We start from the raw sequence: 13,679 nt of genomic DNA, 5'->3' as shown, positions 1-13,679 counted from the left end.
CGCACTTGCCAAAGCAAGGTTTCCCAGCACAAACTACAAAGCAGCAGCTCTCTTGGAAGAGGAAATCCCACGCAGTGTTGCCCTGGCGAGATAGTGTTGCTACAGTGAGGCCCAGGGAAATCACACTGCCTAGAGAAATCCTAGCAAAGCCCTGTGTTTCCCCACAGGAATGTATGTCAGTTTCAGTTCTTTGCCAGCAAAGGAGCTCAGAGGCAACGTCAGATTGTGTGTATCTCAGTGAGAGAAAGAACACTGTGACTTCCCCCGTTCCTCTGACGAAAGCGGTTAGAGGGAGAAAAGCGTCCTTTGCTTTCGCTTTCCCGCAATGAGCTCGGCAGATCTGCCCTTCGCGAAGGGCCGTTTTCCCCCGGAGAACTGCCTCGCGGTAGCCCTGTTCTGGAAGTGGAACGAGTATGCAGTGTTAGCGTTCAGCTATTGTGAAGGCTCGCTTTGGCCCAGGGCAAACGAAGCGCCGGGGGAAGTCTTAGCAGAGCCCGGCGCCTTTCCACGGTTCAAAGCGTGGAACTGCAGACTCTTTTGCAAAGAAGAGAGCGCACAGGCAACAGCCGTCCGCACGTTTCTCAGTGAAAGGGAGAACTCCCTGACTTCATCCAGTTCTCTGAGCAAAGCAGGCAGAGGGAGAGAAACTTTCTTTCCTTCCTCTTTCCTGCAACGAATTCCTCATTTGCTCTTGCAAACGCAGGGCTTCTTCTGAGAAACTACGTCGCGGTGCAGGGATCCTTCCAGAGGAGCAACGACATAGTTTGAGCTGGAAGGGCTTGGGAAAGCAGCCGGGGAAAAGAGGCCTCTTGCTGGTCTCTTTTCTTTCTGCCTGAATGCGGTCAATTCGCACTTGCCAAAGCAAGGTTTCCAAGCACAAACTACAAAGCAGCAGCTCTCTTGGAAGAGGAAATCCCACGCAGTGTTGCCCTGGCGAGATAGTGTTGCTGCAGTGAGGCCCAGGGAAAACACACTGCCTAGAGAAATCCTAGCAAAGCCCTGTGTTTCCCCACAGGAATGTATGTCAGTTTCAGTTCTTTGCCAGCAACGGAGCTCAGAGGCAACGTCAGATTGTGTGTATCTCAGTGAGAGAAAGAACACTGTGACTTCTCCCGTTCCTCTGACGAAAGCGCTTAGAGGGAGAAAAGCGTCCTTTGCTTTCGCTTTCCCGCAATGAGCTCGGCAGATCTGCCCTTCGCGAAGGGCCGTTTTCCCCCGGAGAACTGCCTCGCGGTAGCCCTGTTCTGGAAGTGGAACGAGTATGCAGTGTTAGCGTTCAGCTATTGTGAAGGCTCGCTTTGGCCCAGGGCAAACGAAACGCCGGGGGAAGTCTTAGCAGAGCCCGGCGCCTTTCCACGGTTCAAAGCGTGGAACTGCAGGCTCTTTTGCAAAGAGAGCGCACAGGCAAAAGCAGCCCGCACGTTTCTCAGTGAAAGGGAGAACTCCCTGACTTCATCCAGTTCTCTGAGCAAAGCAGGCAGAGGGAGAGAAACTTTCTTTCCTTCCTCTTTCCTGCAACGAATTCCTCATTTGCTCTTGCAAAAGCAGGGCTTCTTCTGAAAAACTACGTCGCGGTGCAGGGATCCTTCCAGAGGAGCAACGACATAGTTTGAGCTGGAAGGGCTTGGGAAAGCAGCCGGGGAAAAGAGGCCTCTTGCTGTTCTCTTTTCTTTCTGCCTGAATGCGGTCAATTCGCACTTGCCAAAGCAAGGTTTCCCAGCACAAACTACAAAGCAGCAGCTCTCTTGGAAGAGGAAATCCCACGCAGTGTTGCCCTGGCGAGATAGTGTTGCTGCAGTGAGGCCCAGGGAAATCACACTGCCTAGAGAAATCCTAGCAAAGCCCTGTGTTTCCCCACAGGAATGTATGTCAGTTTCAGTTCTTTGCCAGCAACGGAGCTCAGAGGCAACGTCAGATTGTGTGTATCTCAGTGAGAGAAAGAACACTGTGACTTCCCCCGTTCCTCTGACGAAAGCGCTTAGAGGGAGAAAAGCGTCCTTTGCTTTCGCTTTCCCGCAATGAGCTCGGCAGATCTGCCCTTCGCGAAGGGCCGTTTTCCCCCGGAGAACTGCCTCGCGGTAGCCCTGTTCTGGAAGTGGAACGAGTATGCAGTGTTAGCGTTCAGCTATTGTGAAGGCTCGCTTTGGCCCAGGGCAAACGAAACGCCGGGGGAAGTCTTAGCAGAGCCCGGCGCCTTTCCACGGTTCAAAGCGTGGAACTGCAGACTCTTTTGCAAAGAAGAGAGCGCACAGGCAAAAGCAGCCCGCACGTTTCTCAGTGAAAGGGAGAACTCCCTGACTTCATCCAGTTCTCTGAGCAAAGCAGGCAGAGGGAGAGAAACTTTCTTTCCTTCCTCTTTCCTGCAACGAATTCCTCATTTGCTCTTGCAAAAGCAGGGCTTCTTCTGAAAAACTACGTCGCGGTGCAGGGATCCTTCCAGAGGAGCAACGACATAGTTTGAGCTGGAAGGGCTTGGGAAAGCAGCCGGGGAAAAGAGGCCTCTTGCTGTTCTCTTTTCTTTCTGCCTGAATGCGGTCAATTCGCACTTGCCAAAGCAAGGTTTCCCAGCACAAACTACAAAGCAGCAGCTCTCTTGGAAGAGGAAATCCCACGCAGTGTTGCCCTGGCGAGATAGTGTTGCTACAGTGAGGCCCAGGGAAATCACACTGCCTAGAGAAATCCTAGCAAAGCCCTGTGTTTCCCCACAGGAATGTATGTCAGTTTCAGTTCTTTGCCAGCAACGGAGCTCAGAGGCAACGTCAGATTGTGTGTATCTCAGTGAGAGAAAGAACACTGTGACTTCCCCCGTTCCTCTGACGAAAGCGCTTAGAGGGAGAAAAGCGTCCTTTGCTTTCGCTTTCCCGCAATGAGCTCGGCAGATCTGCCCTTCGCGAAGGGCCGTTTTCCCCCGGAGAACTGCCTCGCGGTAGCCCTGTTCTGGAAGTGGAACGAGTATGCAGTGTTAGCGTTCAGCTATTGTGAAGGCTCGCTTTGGCCCAGGGCAAACGAAGCGCCGGGGGAAGTCTTAGCAGAGCCCGGCGCCTTTCCACGGTTCAAAGCGTGGAACTGCAGACTCTTTTGCAAAGAAGAGAGCGCACAGGCAACAGCAGCCCGCACGTTTCTCAGTGAAAGGGAGAACTCCCTGACTTCATCCAGTTCTCTGAGCAAAGCAGGCAGAGGGAGAGAAACTTTCTTTCCTTCCTCTTTCCTGCAACGAATTGCTCCTTTGCTCTTGCAAACGCAGGGCTTCTTCTGAGAAACTACGTCGCGGTGCAGGGATCCTTCCAGAGGAGCAACGACATAGTTTGAGCTGGAAGGGCTTGGGAAAGCAGCCGGGGAAAAGAGGCCTCTTGCTGTTCTCTTTTCTTTCTGCCTGAATGCGGTCAATTCGCACTTGCCAAAGCAAGGTTTCCCAGCACAAACTACAAAGCAGCAGCTCTCTTGGAAGAGGAAATCCCACGCAGTGTTGCCCTGGCGAGATAGTGTTGCTGCAGTGAGGCCCAGGGAAATCACACTGCCTAGAGAAATCCTAGCAAAGCCCTGTGTTTCCCCACAGGAATGTATGTCAGTTTCAGTTCTTTGCCAGCAACGGAGCTCAGAGGCAACGTCAGATTGTGTGTATCTCAGTGAGAGAAAGAACACTGTGACTTCCCCCGTTCCTCTGACGAAAGCGCTTAGAGGGAGAAAAGCGTCCTTTGCTTTCGCTTTCCCGCAATGAGCTCGGCAGATCTGCCCTTCGCGAAGGGCCGTTTTCCCCCGGAGAACTGCCTCGCGGTAGCCCTGTTCTGGAAGTGGAACGAGTATGCAGTGTTAGCGTTCAGCTATTGTGAAGGCTCGCTTTGGCCCAGGGCAAACGAAACGCCGGGGGAAGTCTTAGCAGAGCCCGGCGCCTTTCCACGGTTCAAAGCGTGGAACTGCAGACTCTTTTGCAAAGAAGAGAGCGCACAGGCAACAGCAGCCCGCACGTTTCTCAGTGAAAGGGAGAACTCCCTGACTTCATCCAGTTCTCTGAGCAAAGCAGGCAGAGGGAGAGAAACTTTCTTTCCTTCCTCTTTCCTGCAACGAATTGCTCCTTTGCTCTTGCAAACGCAGGGCTTCTTCTGAAAAACTACGTCGCGGTGCAGGGATCCTTCCAGAGGAGCAACGACATAGTTTGAGCTGGAAGGGCTTGGGAAAGCAGCCGGGGAAAAGAGGCCTCTTGCTGTTCTCTTTTCTTTCTGCCTGAATGCGGTCAATTCGCACTTGCCAAAGCAAGGTTTCCCAGCACAAACTACAAAGCAGCAGCTCTCTTGGAAGAGGAAATCCCACGCAGTGTTGCCCTGGCGAGATAGTGTTGCTACAGTGAGGCCCAGGGAAATCACACTGCCTAGAGAAATCCTAGCAAAGCCCTGTGTTTCCCCACAGGAATGTATGTCAGTTTCAGTTCTTTGCCAGCAAAGGAGCTCAGAGGCAACGTCAGATTGTGTGTATCTCAGTGAGAGAAAGAACACTGTGACTTCCCCCGTTCCTCTGACGAAAGCGGTTAGAGGGAGAAAAGCGTCCTTTGCTTTCGCTTTCCCGCAATGAGCTCGGCAGATCTGCCCTTCGCGAAGGGCCGTTTTCCCCCGGAGAACTGCCTCGCGGTAGCCCTGTTCTGGAAGTGGAACGAGTATGCAGTGTTAGCGTTCAGCTATTGTGAAGGCTCGCTTTGGCCCAGGGCAAACGAAGCGCCGGGGGAAGTCTTAGCAGAGCCCGGCGCCTTTCCACGGTTCAAAGCGTGGAACTGCAGACTCTTTTGCAAAGAAGAGAGCGCACAGGCAACAGCCGTCCGCACGTTTCTCAGTGAAAGGGAGAACTCCCTGACTTCATCCAGTTCTCTGAGCAAAGCAGGCAGAGGGAGAGAAACTTTCTTTCCTTCCTCTTTCCTGCAACGAATTCCTCATTTGCTCTTGCAAACGCAGGGCTTCTTCTGAGAAACTACGTCGCGGTGCAGGGATCCTTCCAGAGGAGCAACGACATAGTTTGAGCTGGAAGGGCTTGGGAAAGCAGCCGGGGAAAAGAGGCCTCTTGCTGGTCTCTTTTCTTTCTGCCTGAATGCGGTCAATTCGCACTTGCCAAAGCAAGGTTTCCAAGCACAAACTACAAAGCAGCAGCTCTCTTGGAAGAGGAAATCCCACGCAGTGTTGCCCTGGCGAGATAGTGTTGCTGCAGTGAGGCCCAGGGAAAACACACTGCCTAGAGAAATCCTAGCAAAGCCCTGTGTTTCCCCACAGGAATGTATGTCAGTTTCAGTTCTTTGCCAGCAACGGAGCTCAGAGGCAACGTCAGATTGTGTGTATCTCAGTGAGAGAAAGAACACTGTGACTTCTCCCGTTCCTCTGACGAAAGCGCTTAGAGGGAGAAAAGCGTCCTTTGCTTTCGCTTTCCCGCAATGAGCTCGGCAGATCTGCCCTTCGCGAAGGGCCGTTTTCCCCCGGAGAACTGCCTCGCGGTAGCCCTGTTCTGGAAGTGGAACGAGTATGCAGTGTTAGCGTTCAGCTATTGTGAAGGCTCGCTTTGGCCCAGGGCAAACGAAACGCCGGGGGAAGTCTTAGCAGAGCCCGGCGCCTTTCCACGGTTCAAAGCGTGGAACTGCAGGCTCTTTTGCAAAGAGAGCGCACAGGCAAAAGCAGCCCGCACGTTTCTCAGTGAAAGGGAGAACTCCCTGACTTCATCCAGTTCTCTGAGCAAAGCAGGCAGAGGGAGAGAAACTTTCTTTCCTTCCTCTTTCCTGCAACGAATTCCTCATTTGCTCTTGCAAAAGCAGGGCTTCTTCTGAAAAACTACGTCGCGGTGCAGGGATCCTTCCAGAGGAGCAACGACATAGTTTGAGCTGGAAGGGCTTGGGAAAGCAGCCGGGGAAAAGAGGCCTCTTGCTGTTCTCTTTTCTTTCTGCCTGAATGCGGTCAATTCGCACTTGCCAAAGCAAGGTTTCCCAGCACAAACTACAAAGCAGCAGCTCTCTTGGAAGAGGAAATCCCACGCAGTGTTGCCCTGGCGAGATAGTGTTGCTGCAGTGAGGCCCAGGGAAATCACACTGCCTAGAGAAATCCTAGCAAAGCCCTGTGTTTCCCCACAGGAATGTATGTCAGTTTCAGTTCTTTGCCAGCAACGGAGCTCAGAGGCAACGTCAGATTGTGTGTATCTCAGTGAGAGAAAGAACACTGTGACTTCCCCCGTTCCTCTGACGAAAGCGCTTAGAGGGAGAAAAGCGTCCTTTGCTTTCGCTTTCCCGCAATGAGCTCGGCAGATCTGCCCTTCGCGAAGGGCCGTTTTCCCCCGGAGAACTGCCTCGCGGTAGCCCTGTTCTGGAAGTGGAACGAGTATGCAGTGTTAGCGTTCAGCTATTGTGAAGGCTCGCTTTGGCCCAGGGCAAACGAAACGCCGGGGGAAGTCTTAGCAGAGCCCGGCGCCTTTCCACGGTTCAAAGCGTGGAACTGCAGACTCTTTTGCAAAGAAGAGAGCGCACAGGCAAAAGCAGCCCGCACGTTTCTCAGTGAAAGGGAGAACTCCCTGACTTCATCCAGTTCTCTGAGCAAAGCAGGCAGAGGGAGAGAAACTTTCTTTCCTTCCTCTTTCCTGCAACGAATTCCTCATTTGCTCTTGCAAAAGCAGGGCTTCTTCTGAAAAACTACGTCGCGGTGCAGGGATCCTTCCAGAGGAGCAACGACATAGTTTGAGCTGGAAGGGCTTGGGAAAGCAGCCGGGGAAAAGAGGCCTCTTGCTGTTCTCTTTTCTTTCTGCCTGAATGCGGTCAATTCGCACTTGCCAAAGCAAGGTTTCCCAGCACAAACTACAAAGCAGCAGCTCTCTTGGAAGAGGAAATCCCACGCAGTGTTGCCCTGGCGAGATAGTGTTGCTACAGTGAGGCCCAGGGAAATCACACTGCCTAGAGAAATCCTAGCAAAGCCCTGTGTTTCCCCACAGGAATGTATGTCAGTTTCAGTTCTTTGCCAGCAACGGAGCTCAGAGGCAACGTCAGATTGTGTGTATCTCAGTGAGAGAAAGAACACTGTGACTTCCCCCGTTCCTCTGACGAAAGCGCTTAGAGGGAGAAAAGCGTCCTTTGCTTTCGCTTTCCCGCAATGAGCTCGGCAGATCTGCCCTTCGCGAAGGGCCGTTTTCCCCCGGAGAACTGCCTCGCGGTAGCCCTGTTCTGGAAGTGGAACGAGTATGCAGTGTTAGCGTTCAGCTATTGTGAAGGCTCGCTTTGGCCCAGGGCAAACGAAGCGCCGGGGGAAGTCTTAGCAGAGCCCGGCGCCTTTCCACGGTTCAAAGCGTGGAACTGCAGACTCTTTTGCAAAGAAGAGAGCGCACAGGCAACAGCAGCCCGCACGTTTCTCAGTGAAAGGGAGAACTCCCTGACTTCATCCAGTTCTCTGAGCAAAGCAGGCAGAGGGAGAGAAACTTTCTTTCCTTCCTCTTTCCTGCAACGAATTGCTCCTTTGCTCTTGCAAACGCAGGGCTTCTTCTGAGAAACTACGTCGCGGTGCAGGGATCCTTCCAGAGGAGCAACGACATAGTTTGAGCTGGAAGGGCTTGGGAAAGCAGCCGGGGAAAAGAGGCCTCTTGCTGTTCTCTTTTCTTTCTGCCTGAATGCGGTCAATTCGCACTTGCCAAAGTAAGGTTTCCCAGCACAAACTACAAAGCAGCAGCTCTCTTGGAAGAGGAAATCCCACGCAGTGTTCCCTGGCGAGATAGTGTTGCTACAGTGAGGCCCAGGGAAATCACACTGCCTAGAGAAATCCTAGCAAAGCCCTGTGTTTCCCCACAGGAATGTATGTCAGTTTCAGTTCTTTGCCAGCAACGGAGCTCAGAGGCAACGTCAGATTGTGTGTATCTCAGTGAGAGAAAGAACACTGTGACTTCCCCCGTTCCTCTGACGAAAGCGGTTAGAGGGAGAAAAGCGTCCTTTGCTTTCGCTTTCCCGCAATGAGCTCGGCAGATCTGCCCTTCGCGAAGGGCCGTTTTCCCCCGGAGAACTGCCTCGCGGTAGCCCTGTTCTGGAAGTGGAACGAGTATGCAGTGTTAGCGTTCAGCTATTGTGAAGGCTCGCTTTGGCCCAGGGCAAACGAAACGCCAGGGGAAGTCTTAGCAGAGCCCGGCGCCTTTCCACGGTTCAAAGCGTGGAACTGCAGACTCTTTTGCAAAGAAGAGAGCGCACAGGCAAAAGCAGCCCGCACGTTTCTCAGTGAAAGGGAGAACTCCCTGACTTCATCCAGTTCTCTGAGCAAAGCAGGCAGAGGGAGAGAAACTTTCTTTCCTTCCTCTTTCCTGCAACGAATTCCTCATTTGCTCTTGCAAAAGCAGGGCTTCTTCTGAAAAACTACGTCGCGGTGCAGGGATCCTTCCAGAGGAGCAACGACATAGTTTGAGCTGGAAGGGCTTGGGAAAGCAGCCGGGGAAAAGAGGCCTCTTGCTGTTCTCTTTTCTTTCTGCCTGAATGCGGTCAATTCGCACTTGCCAAAGCAAGGTTTCCCAGCACAAACTACAAAGCAGCAGCTCTCTTGGAAGAGGAAATCCCACGCAGTGTTGCCCTGGCGAGATAGTGTTGCTGCAGTGAGGCCCAGGGAAAACACACTGCCTAGAGAAATCCTAGCAAAGCCCTGTGTTTCCCCACAGGAATGTATGTCAGTTTCAGTTCTTTGCCAGCAACGGAGCTCAGAGGCAACGTCAGATTGTGTGTATCTCAGTGAGAGAAAGAACACTGTGACTTCCCCCGTTCCTCTGACGAAAGCGCTTAGAGGGAGAAAAGCGTCCTTTGCTTTCGCTTTCCCGCAATGAGCTCGGCAGATCTGCCCTTCGCGAAGGGCCGTTTTCCCCCGGAGAACTGCCTCGCGGTAGCCCTGTTCTGGAAGTGGAACGAGTATGCAGTGTTAGCGTTCAGCTATTGTGAAGGCTCGCTTTGGCCCAGGGCAAACGAAACGCCGGGGGAAGTCTTAGCAGAGCCCGGCGCCTTTCCACGGTTCAAAGCGTGGAACTGCAGACTCTTTTGCAAAGAAGAGAGCGCACAGGCAAAAGCAGCCCGCACGTTTCTCAGTGAAAGGGAGAACTCCCTGACTTCATCCAGTTCTCTGAGTAAAGCAGGCAGAGGGAGAGAAACTTTCTTTCCTTCCTCTTTCCTGCAACGAATTGCTCCTTTGCTCTTGCAAACGCAGGGCTTCTTCTGAGAAACTACGTCGCGGTGCAGGGATCCTTCCAGAGGAGCAACGACATAGTTTGAGCTGGAAGGGCTTGGGAAAGCAGCCGGGGAAAAAAGGCCTCTTGCTGTTCTCTTTTCTTTCTGCCTGAATGCGGTCAATTCGCACTTGCCAAAGCAAGGTTTCCCAGCACAAACTACAAAGCAGCAGCTCTCTTGGAAGAGGAAATCCCACGCAGTGTTGCCCTGGCGAGATAGTGTTGCTGCAGTGAGGCCCAGGGAAATCACACTGCGTAGAGAAATCCTAGCAAAGCCCTGTGTTTCCCCACAGGAATGTATGTCAGTTTCAGTTCTTTGCCAGCAACGGAGCTCAGAGGCAACGTCAGATTGTGTGTATCTCAGTGAGAGAAAGAACACTGTGACTTCCCCCGTTCCTCTGACGAAAGCGCTTAGAGGGAGAAAAGCGTCCTTTGCTTTCGCTTTCCCGCAATGAGCTCGGCAGATCTGCCCTTCGCGAAGGGCCGTTTTCCCCCGGAGAACTGCCTCGCGGTAGCCCTGTTCTGGAAGTGGAACGAGTATGCAGTGTTAGCGTTCAGCTATTGTGAAGGCTCGCTTTGGCCCAGGGCAAACGAAACGCCGGGGGAAGTCTTAGCAGAGCCCGGCGCCTTTCCACGGTTCAAAGCGTGGAACTGCAGACTCTTTTGCAAAGAAGAGAGCGCACAGGCAAAAGCAGCCCGCACGTTTCTCAGTGAAAGGGAGAACTCCCTGACTTCATCCAGTTCTCTGAGCAAAGCAGGCAGAGGGAGAGAAACTTTCTTTCCTTCCTCTTTCCTGCAACGAATTCCTCATTTGCTCTTGCAAAAGCAGGGCTTCTTCTGAAAAACTACGTCGCGGTGCAGGGATCCTTCCAGAGGAGCAACGACATAGTTTGAGCTGGAAGGGCTTGGGAAAGCAGCCGGGGAAAAGAGGCCTCTTGCTGTTCTCTTTTCTTTCTGCCTGAATGCGGTCAATTCGCACTTGCCAAAGCAAGGTTTCCCAGCACAAACTACAAAGCAGCAGCTCTCTTGGAAGAGGAAATCCCACGCAGTGTTGCCCTGGCGAGATAGTGTTGCTACAGTGAGGCCCAGGGAAATCACACTGCCTAGAGAAATCCTAGCAAAGCCCTGTGTTTCCCCACAGGAATGTATGTCAGTTTCAGTTCTTTGCCAGCAACGGAGCTCAGAGGCAACGTCAGATTGTGTGTATCTCAGTGAGAGAAAGAACACTGTGACTTCCCCCGTTCCTCTGACGAAAGCGCTTAGAGGGAGAAAAGCGTCCTTTGCTTTCGCTTTCCCGCAATGAGCTCGGCAGATCTGCCCTTCGCGAAGGGCCGTTTTCCCCCGGAGAACTGCCTCGCGGTAGCCCTGTTCTGGAAGTGGAACGAGTATGCAGTGTTAGCGTTCAGCTATTGTGAAGGCTCGCTTTGGCCCAGGGCAAACGAAGCGCCGGGGGAAGTCTTAGCAGAGCCCGGCGCCTTTCCACGGTTCAAAGCGTGGAACTGCAGACTCTTTTGCAAAGAAGAGAGCGCACAGGCAACAGCAGCCCGCACGTTTCTCAGTGAAAGGGAGAACTCCCTGACTTCATCCAGTTCTCTGAGCAAAGCAGGCAGAGGGAGAGAAACTTTCTTTCCTTCCTCTTTCCTGCAACGAATTGCTCCTTTGCTCTTGCAAACGCAGGGCTTCTTCTGAGAAACTACGTCGCGGTGCAGGGATCCTTCCAGAGGAGCAACGACATAGTTTGAGCTGGAAGGGCTTGGGAAAGCAGCCGGGGAAAAGAGGCCTCTTGCTGTTCTCTTTTCTTTCTGCCTGAATGCGGTCAATTCGCACTTGCCAAAGTAAGGTTTCCCAGCACAAACTACAAAGCAGCAGCTCTCTTGGAAGAGGAAATCCCACGCAGTGTTCCCTGGCGAGATAGTGTTGCTACAGTGAGGCCCAGGGAAATCACACTGCCTAGAGAAATCCTAGCAAAGCCCTGTGTTTCCCCACAGGAATGTATGTCAGTTTCAGTTCTTTGCCAGCAACGGAGCTCAGAGGCAACGTCAGATTGTGTGTATCTCAGTGAGAGAAAGAACACTGTGACTTCCCCCGTTCCTCTGACGAAAGCGGTTAGAGGGAGAAAAGCGTCCTTTGCTTTCGCTTTCCCGCAATGAGCTCGGCAGATCTGCCCTTCGCGAAGGGCCGTTTTCCCCCGGAGAACTGCCTCGCGGTAGCCCTGTTCTGGAAGTGGAACGAGTATGCAGTGTTAGCGTTCAGCTATTGTGAAGGCTCGCTTTGGCCCAGGGCAAACGAAACGCCAGGGGAAGTCTTAGCAGAGCCCGGCGCCTTTCCACGGTTCAAAGCGTGGAACTGCAGACTCTTTTGCAAAGAAGAGAGCGCACAGGCAAAAGCAGCCCGCACGTTTCTCAGTGAAAGGGAGAACTCCCTGACTTCATCCAGTTCTCTGAGCAAAGCAGGCAGAGGGAGAGAAACTTTCTTTCCTTCCTCTTTCCTGCAACGAATTCCTCATTTGCTCTTGCAAAAGCAGGGCTTCTTCTGAAAAACTACGTCGCGGTGCAGGGATCCTTCCAGAGGAGCAACGACATAGTTTGAGCTGGAAGGGCTTGGGAAAGCAGCCGGGGAAAAGAGGCCTCTTGCTGTTCTCTTTTCTTTCTGCCTGAATGCGGTCAATTCGCACTTGCCAAAGCAAGGTTTCCCAGCACAAACTACAAAGCAGCAGCTCTCTTGGAAGAGGAAATCCCACGCAGTGTTGCCCTGGCGAGATAGTGTTGCTGCAGTGAGGCCCAGGGAAAACACACTGCCTAGAGAAATCCTAGCAAAGCCCTGTGTTTCCCCACAGGAATGTATGTCAGTTTCAGTTCTTTGCCAGCAACGGAGCTCAGAGGCAACGTCAGATTGTGTGTATCTCAGTGAGAGAAAGAACACTGTGACTTCCCCCGTTCCTCTGACGAAAGCGCTTAGAGGGAGAAAAGCGTCCTTTGCTTTCGCTTTCCCGCAATGAGCTCGGCAGATCTGCCCTTCGCGAAGGGCCGTTTTCCCCCGGAGAACTGCCTCGCGGTAGCCCTGTTCTGGAAGTGGAACGAGTATGCAGTGTTAGCGTTCAGCTATTGTGAAGGCTCGCTTTGGCCCAGGGCAAACGAAACGCCGGGGGAAGTCTTAGCAGAGCCCGGCGCCTTTCCACGGTTCAAAGCGTGGAACTGCAGACTCTTTTGCAAAGAAGAGAGCGCACAGGCAAAAGCAGCCCGCACGTTTCTCAGTGAAAGGGAGAACTCCCTGACTTCATCCAGTTCTCTGAGTAAAGCAGGCAGAGGGAGAGAAACTTTCTTTCCTTCCTCTTTCCTGCAACGAATTGCTCCTTTGCTCTTGCAAACGCAGGGCTTCTTCTGAGAAACTACGTCGCGGTGCAGGGATCCTTCCAGAGGAGCAACGACATAGTTTGAGCTGGAAGGGCTTGGGAAAGCAGCCGGGGAAAAAAGGCCTCTTGCTGTTCTCTTTTCTTTCTGCCTGAATGCGGTCAATTCGCACTTGCCAAAGCAAGGTTTCCCAGCACAAACTACAAAGCAGCAGCTCTCTTGGAAGAGGAAATCCCACGCAGTGTTGCCCTGGCGAGATAGTGTTGCTGCAGTGAGGCCCAGGGAAATCACACTGCCTAGAGAAATCCTAGCAAAGCCCTGTGTTTCCCCACAGGAATGTATGTCAGTTTCAGTTCTTTGCCAGCAACGGAGCTCAGAGGCAACGTCAGATTGTGTGTATCTCAGTGAGAGAAAGAACACTGTGACTTCCCCCGTTCCTCTGACGAAAGCGCTTAGAGGGAGAAAAGCGTCCTTTGCTTTCGCTTTCCCGCAATGAGCTCGGCAGATCTGCCCTTCGCGAAGGGCCGTTTTCCCCCGGAGAACTGCCTCGCGGTAGCCCTGTTCTGGAAGTGGAACGAGTATGCAGTGTTAGCGTTCAGCTATTGTGAAGGCTCGCTTTGGCCCAGGGCAAACGAAACGCCGGGGGAAGTCTTAGCAGAGCCCGGCGCCTTTCCACGGTTCAAAGCGTGGAACTGCAGACTCTTTTGCAAAGAAGAGAGCGCACAGGCAAAAGCAGCCCGCACGTTTCTCAGTGAAAGGGAGAACTCCCTGACTTCATCCAGTTCTCTGAGCAAAGCAGGCAGAGGGAGAGAAACTTTCTTTCCTTCCTCTTTCCTGCAACGAATTCCTCATTTGCTCTTGCAAAAGCAGGGCTTCTTCTGAAAAACTACGTCGCGGTGCAGGGATCCTTCCAGAGGAGCAACGACATAGTTTGAGCTGGAAGGGCTTGGGAAAGCAGCCGGGGAAAAGAGGCCTCTTGCTGTTCTCTTTTCTTTCTGCCTGAATGCGGTCAATTCGCACTTGCCAAAGCAAGGTTTCCCAGCACAAACTACAAAGCAGCAGCTCTCTTGGAAGAGGAAATCCCACGCAGTGTTGCCCTGGCGAGATAGTGTTGCTACAGTGAGGCCCAGGGAA

Source organism: Elephas maximus, chromosome 11 (assembly GCF_024166365.1).
Source record: "Elephas maximus indicus isolate mEleMax1 chromosome 11, mEleMax1 primary haplotype, whole genome shotgun sequence".
Classification (NCBI taxonomy): Eukaryota; Metazoa; Chordata; class Mammalia; order Proboscidea; family Elephantidae; genus Elephas; species Elephas maximus.
Note: the sequence above shows the minus strand (reverse complement) of the source record.